The following is an 11,571-nucleotide window of genomic DNA, read 5'->3' on the forward strand; positions in this document are numbered from 1 at the left end:
AGAACGCTATTAGCAGCAACTCAACGGACATCAATGCTTGTCACACGCACACCGCGGCCAGGTGGCACGGTGGCCCTCGGTATGTCGGAGCGATGCAGTTGGAGCAGCAGTTGTAGCGAAGCGTCAGGTGGACCATCTCCCAGAGTGTAATCGGCTGCAGTGTCCATGGCGTAATGGATTCGATTGACGCTTGTGTTACATAACATTAGCCACACGGCAAGGCGCTCGATGGTAATTACTCGAGGGACAGCCGATGCCCGCCGATTCAGTCTTCCGACAAACTCGCCTAATGGTGGAAGAAATTACGAGAGAAGATTCGGCTCGAGATCAATGGACACCCGAGAAAGACGAATATCGGTTCTGTCATTTTCGAGAGCGCCAGTCGTACCACGCTTCCGTACCCCGCGGATTCCGGGGACCTGGTGGTCGTTGAATTGTGGAGGAAGTTTCGTACCTACGCGTTGTGGGCCGGACAAACTGAGTGGGGCGGTTGGACGCCGAAAGCTCGAAGCATCTCAGGGTCGGCCACTCACCGAGCGCATTCAAGAAGAGAGGACACTATAAAATCCTGATAACCCTCTCCGAGAGTAAACGTCAGTAGGTTCCTTTCTGGTTCGTCAACTAATTTCACCCTCGAGTTGTCAAAGTTTTGCGAGCTCGCCTACCCATAAAGCGGCGATAGGAGGAAACGGAATTTATTGAGGGACGAAGTTGGACTTGATAACACATCCTTTGACGCACGTAGCGAATACTTTCTGCTTCGGGGCGGTGGCGCCCAACGGTACCCCGCTTCTAATCCCTCGCCGGATACGTACGGTCGCGCCGCCCGACGTCCAATCGTTGATACTTTCGATCGACTCGATTTGCATTTAAGATCCACCCGCCGCTCTCTACTCTATCCGGATCACTCCTTTTGATATGGCACTCGGCTTTCCACTATCGTTATTTCGGCCCATGGTCTCGCGACATACGGCGATTGGATGAATATGGCCAGGATTCATAGAAGTGTAGGACCAGGATCTGCTCCGGACAAAAGGGATCGGTCGAGAAGAAAACGATTTCTAGACTCATTGCTGCTGGTCGCGCATTCTCCCCCATCTGTTCGGAGCTTATCTGCCGACGTTGGGACCATCTCCTCGGATGTCGGGGTTCCTCGGGGCAATATCGTCTTCGAGGACATTCTTTCTCCTTTGAGCTTCCTTCCAGCTGCTTTGTGTGGTCCCTCCTCTTGCTCACCGAATGGAGGAGCAAGATCTATGTCGTCTCCGACTACCTGACTCTCGTCGGCGATCAGGCACTCAGCGAGCGAAGTTTTCTGTCTAGCTGAAGGCAATTGCCTCCGCCATCGTTTTTGTGACTGGGACGGAGAGCAGCGATCGAGCCCACCGGTCGACGGACGAGTATTCAGCTCCCAATGATAGCTGTTAGCGAGCGTATCACCGCGCTGAATTCGCTATTTATTGTCTTCTAGCCCATCAAGTTGCCGGCGGGTGTTGCACACTCCCTCCCTACAGTCGCAGGAGAAGCAACAACAACAGCAGCATCAACAACAACGGATCTCGAACTGACACCGGTGACAGACCGGTTTCCGTTGATTCCGGGTGGATCTGACGATCGACTCGGCTCGAATGTTTGTCTTTCGGAGTTTTCCCCGCAATCCGTAATACGCCCCGGCGTCCTCCGACGCTCGGCAAAACAAGCGATTTTTATGTTCAAGTCGTTTGAAATAAAACGGCACACTGTCATGTGGTGGAAGCGAGTCCGCCGACTCCCTCGCTACTTTGTGGAAGCCGCAGATTCCCACGTTGAACGGTTGGATGAATCTTTCATGAAGCAAAATTTCTGCTGCTCCATCCCAAGCACTGTTGTGTGGTTGGTGCATGCATGGATGTGCGAGCGAGCGAGCGAGCAAGTCTGGCTGAAAATTGCGGATTCGGCAGCGATGAAGTTTAGGCTGGACCCTCCGGCGAGAAGACCTCACCAGGGAGTGCCCTCACATCCACTCAAAAACGTCGGAGGTCCCAAAGCTTGCTTGTGATGCTCGGAAGGCGCTCGCGTCTAAGGCCCTCAGCTTCACTCGGTTTCGCTTCGCCTCGAGCCACGCTGCCCCCCTTTTTAGGTATTTCCAAAGGGTGGGGAGGGGGTCGGGTTATTTCGCATCGGACCTTAAGAGACCAGCGCATCCGACAAAAACCCTCGGGTCGACTCGCTCCCGGAATCTGCGAGAGAAATAGGAAGAATAAATCAATTTTTGAACGAGGAGACCTCTTCAGGGGATCGGTGGTTTGCGGCGACGGTGATTCCACAGTGGCGCCGTTAAATTTTAAACGGTTGTTCGGGTTTTAAGACCTCTGGGCTTCCCGCGGGGAGGATGACGCTGAGAGAATTCACGAACGAGATTGCGACAAATCGAATCCTCTGTGATACCCTCTCCTGTCCCGGACCTGCAATAAAGCGAAGATACTTGTTGTATCGATGTCGACGTTGATGCTGGTGGTGGTGGTGGCGGTGCTGATGTTGTGTGTTATCTCTGCTTTCATTGAAAACGCATCAGCGAACGGAGCTGGAGTCCGGTGTCATCTCGCCAACGTCTCCTCATTGAGTCGCAATGGCTACTGTGGCCAATGCATCCGTTATCTTTGGACGGCGCGACGTCGACGTATTATTCCCGTCCTCCTTATTTTCGGTGTTTGCCGTAGGTGGACGGGACGGCTAACCATTATCAGGATATAGCGGTCCCTCGGGCCGCATCGAATGAGAGAAGGCCATCTTAGGAAAATCTCAGGAGATGGGCCTGTCCGGTTCCTTTTCCTCTCGCATCTTCTCTGTCTCGTGTGTCTGCTTATTAATGACGCCAGCCGCGGTCCACAATAGGGACAGATAAATCACCGCGCACCGACGCTCAGAACGAACGGATCGCGTGGCGGCGGCGTAGCCTTCTCTATCTTCGTCCTCCCGCCTCACTCAGCGGACGGTCAGATCCACAATGTATAGATCAGTTACCAAACGAATCCTCTCTTCTCGCCCTCTTCAAGGAACGGAGCAGCGGCAATCATTCGATTTTCCGTTGCTCGAAACACGACCGACGGAAGTCTGCCTACGCCCGACTATGAGAGTATGCATGTACATACATTGTGCATTGTGGGGCCGTGGCTCCAGGAGAAGGGTGTTCCGGTACACTGAACAGGACCCTCTGGAGTTTTGAATTTTAAAACAGAACTCAGCCATGCAATCAATACGTCAGCAAGGCTTCGAATGTTGCGCATTGCTGACGCAATTCATCGGGGTGAAAAGCTCATGTCTTCGAGTTTAATCCTCGTTCTCTCCTCCCCCCTCGCCCTTCCTCCTTCTCCTCTTTCCCCGCCTTCCCACAATTTTACTGTGGGGCAAGGGACTTGTTCTGTGGTGAACGGAGTATTCGTCGTCGTCGTCGTGCTGCTCAGGAAGACGGTTCGTTTTCAGCTCTCGACTAAATTGGATTGAGATCAAGAGGTGCAGGAGTAACAGCAGCAGCAGCCACGGAGGGGACTGCGCCGTTAGCAGTCCCCCGGTGGAGCAGCAGCAGAGGAGGAGATGCTTCTTGCTCCCCATCCAGATCGGAATTGCCCCAGCCGGCCTCTGCCAGCCCGGCGGCTCCCTCCCAGCTAAAGTCTCCCTACTGTATTTCCTATATCTGAATACGGACTAGAGGGTTCTTCGTCGCTCGCTAGCCTGCTTGCGCATATGGCCACCCGCACCCAAACCGTTCACCATTTGCCCCGCCGGGGCTAAGGGCCCATTTACAAGCGTCAGCTGGCTGCCTAGCAGACTGGATGCCAGGGAGCTTCATGGCCGCCCCATCGAGGCTCAATGGCAGGCAGCCAGACAGAAGCAGATATCATGTGCGGCTTGAGAGAGAAGAAATGGGTTCTTACGAGCTACTACTGTCGGAAAAGGAGCGGTGGATCTGACTTTGACGATTATAAGGTGCCTTGCTCATCAGATTTCTTCGAACGTTCTCTCCTGCGATTCCGATCGGCTCTTGTCCCACTCATTTCAAGGAGGATGTGGGGAAACTGGTTTCCTTCGATGTGTGTACAATACTTACGATTGGAAGCGCCTCCCTCCCGGCGGCGTACTGTTGCTAATTGCAGGAGCTCTTGTTCCGATTCGGGCAGCGGGAACGATGGGCTTTTCTCTCCAATGATATTTCACAACACGGACCGAGTTTCGACAATCGACGGGAGGAAGTCCGTGATCCTTATCAATCCACGCGATGTTGGCGGGGTGGATATTCCAACAATCGATTTTTCGCGAATTTCCCGCGCCGCGATCGATGCGTCCGATCTGGGTTTGCGACGCTGGTTTTGATGCGTCCGGACGTACCGGAGTCTCGCGCATACGGAATGCTTTCCGGCGTCCTTTCGTATGAATCATTCGCACGGTCGGAACAGATGAAGCGCTCCATCGCCGGACGTCATGGCGGCGCCTCGCACGTTTGGATTCGGTGCTGAGTTTGCACTTGACGACGCGATGGTTGTAGACCGATGGCGAGTGGCTCAAGCGGGGTATCGTTCCTAAACTCATCGAGTTGACAGCAGAGTTTGGGCGAAGTTCCGATGGCACATAACGACGAAACGAAAAAATTCCTTCTCTTCGATGAGATGTTGCGAGCATGGGTTGATGCGGGACTCGATGCAGATGGAGTTCTGCTTCCGTGAGAGCTTGTCCACATTGATTTTTTAGCCGATAGAATCCTCGGTCGGTCGGGTGCTTGTTCGTCCGTCATTGAACACTATCTTTGCCGACGAGAATCGTTCCGTTCATAAAAATTGGCTCCTTCCCTTCGAGCAGGGAGAGATTTTTACGCCGCGACGGAAATCCGGTGCTCTCGGTGGTGAGCACACGCTTTATTAGACATTGCGATCGGATACTCGAGATATTTTCACGTCTCAGAGCGGCCGTGGGTTGCGTCGGTCAGACGCAAGGCTGCATGGATGAACAGACGATCCGCGGCTGTGTATACTCCAATATCCTCCGCGCCGCTCGTGACAATTCAATGACTTTTCGACATTTGCCATGAGTTTTCTTCCGCCTCCGTGCTCGTTCGTCCAGATGGATTTCGTTGCGCGCTTCTCCGAATTCCTTTCGCCATGTTTTCTCGAGACGGGATCCTCCTCTGAAGCCCTCCGGTCCATTCAACGAAAACCTTTGCTGTTCGTCGCTCCCATTCGCATGACCATCCGGATAGCCCGATCCAATAATAAACAGCGGAATCCGGTTTCTGGTCCGAAGTTGAAGGCGGTGACCCGTTCTCGAGAAACGGGAAATCCTTGTTTCGGAATGCTCCATCCAGAAGTCATCCGAGACTCGGAGGGTGGGGCGAGTCTGATTGGAATTCCAGTCTCCGACCGCAACAGACCATCCCCAGGTTCCTCATCAGCGGGGGGCACGATCGGATGACGATCGACGTGAAATTTAACAATGAACGAGCATCTGACGCCCCCATCGAGACATTCATTGTCCGGGACCTATGCTCCTCAGCTCGTTCCCGGAGAACTTCATACGATCCGTTTCGCCTTGTTATTTCTTCGACTACTTCTGCATCCCTCCTATCCTGCCTTTGCTTTTCTTCTTCATTCCCATCGTCTTCAATCTTCAAGATCCCTCCCGCCATCCGTGAGGCCCTCCTCGGATCACGTCAGAGTGTATTTTCGACTCTCCCTCGAGTCGTCCTCGTGGACGTTGCTGCAAGTGCAATTCGAAAAGAAGGCTGCGGTGGTGGCGCGATTCGAGAGGAGCTCTCCGAGCACACAAATAACAACAATGCGATGAAAGCCTTCCCTAATGGATGGGGCAGACCCGCCTTCTGAGCTCCATAAGGCACCCTTGGAGGGAATTTCATTTCAACAAAGATTACACAAACCTTCTGCCAGGTCGATCAACGGTCGAACAATGTTGCGGCTACTCTCCGAGATGAGTTGCAACACCACCGTCTCATTCGGGACTCCGTCGTCCCGGGGAAAACATCGAATTGATCCTCCGCGGTCCGCTCCCGAATGTGAGACCGAGTAAACCGAGGCGGAAAGAGCTTCACAGTTGATGCTCGACGCATCCTTCGGAACTCGAAATAGTTGCACGCCATGCGCACTTTCATAGGGCTGGCTCTCGTGAGCCCCGGCAACTAATTGAGCCATCAAAACCCGGCGCTTGAGCTCCGAGGTTGGTGCCTGGTGGGTGTCTGCGCATCTGTATTGAGTTTAGTCGGTGGTGTTGCTGATAATTCAGATATATTGCATTCGGTTCAGAGGGGCGAACTTTGATTCCGGGATAAGTTACAAGCAAAGAGCGTCCACCGCTACACACGAACATCCCGCGATCGGGAGAGTTCGCAGAAATTAATTGCCCCTAACTCTGCTGGTCTACGAACAGGGTCGTCTCTCAGATTCGCCTAATGATGGGAAGAGCTAGGACGAAGAATCAACGACCGGGAGTGAACACAAAGATTCGATGTTGTTCCCCAAGTTGCTTCTGGACCGTGGGTTTCCACCAATCAATGTCAGTAAGACCTGGCCTCCAGAGCAATGTAGCGAAATACGTCAGCGGAGTATAATTTCTAGGTAAGGGCTTCGTTTAGCGACTCCTGATTCCTGCGAATAAATATCCCGGTCGAAGGGGAATCGCTTGCTCCAATGCAAACATTGCTGAGCGATCGAGATCGGACGCCCTCGTGTTTGAGGGCACAACGATCAGGAAAGTGGCGGGGCCTTCAATAAGTAGTTTGCTGCTTCGCCGATAGAGTTGTGCCCATGCTGAATCTCATAACGTATCTCGCTTGTAGCCGAGCTGTTGTCGATGTTCCTGCAACTCCGGGGGCATACGGCATATGCCTGTTAACATCTGCTCTCCGAGCGGGGAACTCGGTCACGAATATGCCGAACCGGGGGGGGGGAAGAAACATGGCACGAATGCGTCAGACCAAACGACTTCAGCTGTCTACACGTTTGGTCAAACGTGGAGGTATCGATGAAATCGATGAAGCCCTCCAGACGCGGGAAACCAGAAATTTCAGAGGCTGGATACGAACAAGAGCTCGGAGCGGGTCGCACTCGTCTGTGATGTGGGCGGCTGTTCCTCTCTCAATTTCATTGTTTTGTCCTGAAATAGGAGCGAGACAATTTGGGCTCGGCGGCGTCGTTCTCGCTGTCTCGCAGCTAAAGTCGTCACCGAGGCATCCACAACATCAGCAGTCCCACATTGCTATGCACCCCAGGCCACAGGAAGTGGCTGCCTTAGTTTCTCCGCGGCAGGCGTAAAACACCGCCGACTGAGTGAGTTTGCTGGGTGATGCTCTACTAGATTGAGCACTGGATAAAGAGTAGGAAACCACCGGAGCGCCGAACTCGGCTCTCCGGTCCAGTCAATCTGTCAGTTCGACAAGTTGAGCTGTTCTCGCCGACTAACGGGGAACTTGTTCAAGGAATTCGTTTAGCTTCAGCAGCTTCGGGATTTTCGGGATTTCATCGTTGACAACAACCGAGTACCGCAACGCGGTCCCCAGGTCGAAGACGGGGACGGAATTTGCACGCGCAACGACGAGAGGAACTCGATCCGATAGCCTTTCAAAAGGTTGCTCTGGGCTCCAGCGACCGCTGAGATTTGTTTACGAACCAAAATAGACGATGGCTCCGTGGGCAAACGTCGAACGGACGTAAGTTCGGACTACGAAGTGGACTGAACGACTACAAAGCTGGAAGGCAACTCGATAGTGAGGTCGAGGGACAACATCGACGCAGAAGTTCACCGTGTACCGACTCGCGAGAGGTCTGAGGGTTCGGGAACACGCGATTGATTGATAGATGGACGGAGAATAGGTTGGTGCAGCCTGTGCCGCTCTGGATCAACACAGAGTTTGCAGCGCAAATTTACCACCGCAGCGAGCTTTCCGAGAACAACATGAGCGCCGAACATACTGCGTCCATCGGGGCGAGGTCCTGTTCCTCTCGGAGTGAAACGGAGAAGAAACGCGCCAGCGCTCAACGCGCTTGTGAATCCTGAACACCGAAGCTGAATCAAAAACAGTGAGGGGAGTGAGAGCTGTTCCATATTCGGGAATGACGACGCGTGCTCCTCGCTGCTGCTGCTGCTCCTCTTCCTAAATTCTGACGGGCTCCCCCGATCTTTACTCCTTGCTCGCTCCCCACGCAACTCTCGGTAGACATGTCAAACAATGCTGAAATGCTGCAGACTCAAATATGCAGGAAAACTCCAGAGAGCGGTCGAGAATACCAGAGGAAATCCTATTTCGTGTTCAGATGCCGTCGGTCGATTTCAAGCCGGCGCGGCGGAGGAATGATTGCTCAGAGCGATCTGCGCATCAGATTTGCATTGACCACATACACCCCGCAAAATGACGCCGTCACGAGAGGGAAGTCGATGATTCCGACTCGACACCGGCTCCTCACGGAGAGCCCACGGGAGCCAATGGTATTCAGTTTTTCCGATGGAAGCTTCCCACCGAAACACGGAATGGACGCTCGAGATTGAGATCCTCGCCCGAAGACGCCGAACGAAGCAGTGGCGTTTTGCCGGCATTTTTGTCGAAGCGGACGCAAAATAGCGAGGGAATCTCCATTCGAAAAGCGAGAGATGAGCAGCATTCACTTCCTCACAGGGTTTGAATGCTGTGCCTGTCTGGTGGTCTGCATCGCTGAATGGTGGCTGGCTCCAATGGAACGAGAATATTATACGTGGCTGAGCGTGTTTCCGAGACTTGATGTTGATTAGCTCCAAGCGGAAATGAACGATAATTGAAAGAACACTTTTGTGTCCGCACTCGTGGATGATGATGCTGCCAACCGAAAACAGTCCTCCCACGTCCCTCTCCTCGGTCACATTCGCGGGGAGCTGTGGGAGCAGCGCCCGTCATCAGGGGAAAAATCACTCGGGTGATTTCCGCCGTGGAAATGATCCGCGAGACTCGGGACCAACCACGGAGCCCTATTCAGCCTTGATCTGTCTTCCACATTTTTTCATTCCCGTCAGGATCACTTGTGAACCTCCAAGCTCCCGCGGAGTGAGACGGAGGTCGCGTGGTATTAATTCTCGCTGACGGGACGTGTTGTTCCAGAGGTGTAGTGAGGGGTGTTCAGAGCCGGCTCCCGGGCCACGCTTACGCCATCAACAGTAGTTACAACTGTAATGCTAGGTGTAGCTATGCAACTGTTGCGAGTGGCTTAAATTAGGCAAATCACGTTACATGTTGGGTAGTAGCGGCTGAGTCGCGACTTGGTTTCGGCTGCAGCAGCGTGACGCGTTCGCTCTCAGCTTGCACGATGGGCTGAGGTGGGGTGGGTGTCTTTTCGGTCCGGAGTGCCCGCTTGACGGCGAGGCCCCTGAGCCCGTGCAGGACGGGCAGCAGCTATAAGAGAGAGAGCGTTGCAGTCGGTCAGGATTATGCAAACAGCCAGCACACGATCTGCAGTTTGGACACGGCACATGCCTACGGGCACTGACTCACCACTGGCGCCTACCGTGTGCTCAGAAATAACATCTCACGTAGCTCGTCGAGGAGAAGATTCTCGAAAGGAACAAGCGTAAAATTCGATCTCTATGAATAGAGAAGGAATACCAATGCGGGGACTAGATAAGGATTTTTCACGGATTTTTTCGCTCAATTGAGAGATTCTCAGCCCAGTTCGAATGTTTGCGTCCCGAGGCATTCCTGTCGAAAATTGCCGAAACAATTTGCTGCTCATAACACGCGTGCGTGATTCGCGTAGATAAGCTCCGTGTTGGAGAGCGCAGTCGGAGCGGCGGTGCGGTGTCCGCAGACGAGACTTAGCAAGGAACGGGGGAGCTGCAGCTTCTTCCGCTTGGCAATGACGTACTTCAGATGAGAAATGCGTTTAAATCCATTTCCATTTATGGACTCGCGTCTTCGACGCTTCTCCGTCCGTATCCCCTTTTTTGCTTCTGCGTTCCGTCTATTCCCCTTTTTCCTCGCGGGAAAGCCGAGTTCTCGCTCAGCTTATTGCTTCTGTACAGCCGGATAGCGGGGAAGGCGCCGACGTTAGAGTCTATTTTCGCGCAATTGAACACAAATGCGAAGACGACGCCAGCTCAGCTGTGAAAGTGGCGGCGAAACCCATCTCATGTGCGGGTGAAATTGTCAAAGATTCGGAACCCCTCTGCGTTCTCGCTAATCATCCCGAGCATGCCGACCTTTTGCGAAATTCCTCGTGGGTTCCCTTAAAGCCCACCAAGCGTGTGGAACGGTGAATTCGAGAAATATGATCGTATTTTTCCGCAATATATCATACAAACTATTACATATCAATGATATTGCAATTATGCAGGTGATAAAATTCTTCGCAAATGATCCCTATCATGTCGTTTGTCACCTGTTCTCCGCTGGATGGAGATATCTGGGCGAGTCGAGCCGGGGAGTTCAGTGTCGAGAACCCGGATCATTGGGGATCATTGGCACCTGAAAACATTTCGGGGAAAATGCGTATACGATCCACCGATAGAAATCGTTGTCGCAGGCTGGTAAGCGTACGGAGTATAGCGGAGTATCTTCTTGGATGACTGACCACTTTCATTCCCGATAAATCGAGCGTGTGCTCCAAATCGTCGGCAAGATCCGCCTAGTCGGTCACTTCGCCAGTCGGACCGGTGGATTTCTGACCATTTCTCGCCATCTTCTTGAAGAGGTCATCGAAGTGATGATGAGTTGAAGAGCGTGATCGAATGGTTTGTCGAAGGCTCAGAAATACAAATACGGTTGCGAGCTGACTGGGCGGCTGGGTTCGGTCCTCGTCTGCCTGCTCGTGCGTCTGCCCGCTCGTCCGTCTGCCCGGGGCGAATCCAAATCTAATTAGTTAGTGGTTTCTTTCGTTTTGTCCGTAAGTGGCACGTCAGAGAAGGGCTTGTTTGCCATAAGGAATCAAAGTAAACAGGCGCTCGTGCGACAGCTTCGAATCGAGCTCGGGAAAATCGAGGGGACATGAGGCCAAGCAGGCTTCGGTGTGGGTCCCCGAATAGAGGGTCCTCCTCGTAAAGATCGAGGTCTATTGGGGGAAAAGAGTCGCAGCCCTCGGTGCCAGGAGCCCACCCGCAGAAGATGTCAGCGTGATGGACAGTGGCCGGGAGATCGCCGTTGCGCAGCGGTTTTCCGAGAGAATACGAATCAGAAGTCTTCCACGTACTACGTCAATTCATGATTCCACGTAATTTCGCATACTGCTCCGTAGGGCGGAATGAACCAGTGACAGCAAACGATTTGCGTGCCGCCGAGGAGCGCTCATTGTCCACGTAGCTCAAATTAGGCAGAATGAGCGCTGACCCTCGAGGCGAACACGGTAGCTTTGAATCGCCGTTTGTATGTATAATCAGCGGAGTGGAGCGCGTATGCGGAATATGCTCCGCGGCTTGAATGCGCTGACTCCACGCTCGCTTGACCCGCCGCGCCGCCGGCCGGTGAAACCACGAACAAAGTCAGCTTGTCAATTTTAGTCAACGGGAGGGGTTTCGTCCGGAGCGCCGCGCCATACGGATCTTTGTTCTCACCGTGTGGGCTTTACGATTTGT

This window comes from Galendromus occidentalis, unplaced genomic scaffold (genome assembly GCF_000255335.2).
Source record: "Galendromus occidentalis unplaced genomic scaffold, Mocc_1.1 scf7180000075612, whole genome shotgun sequence".
NCBI classification, from domain to species: Eukaryota; Metazoa; Arthropoda; class Arachnida; order Mesostigmata; family Phytoseiidae; genus Galendromus; species Galendromus occidentalis.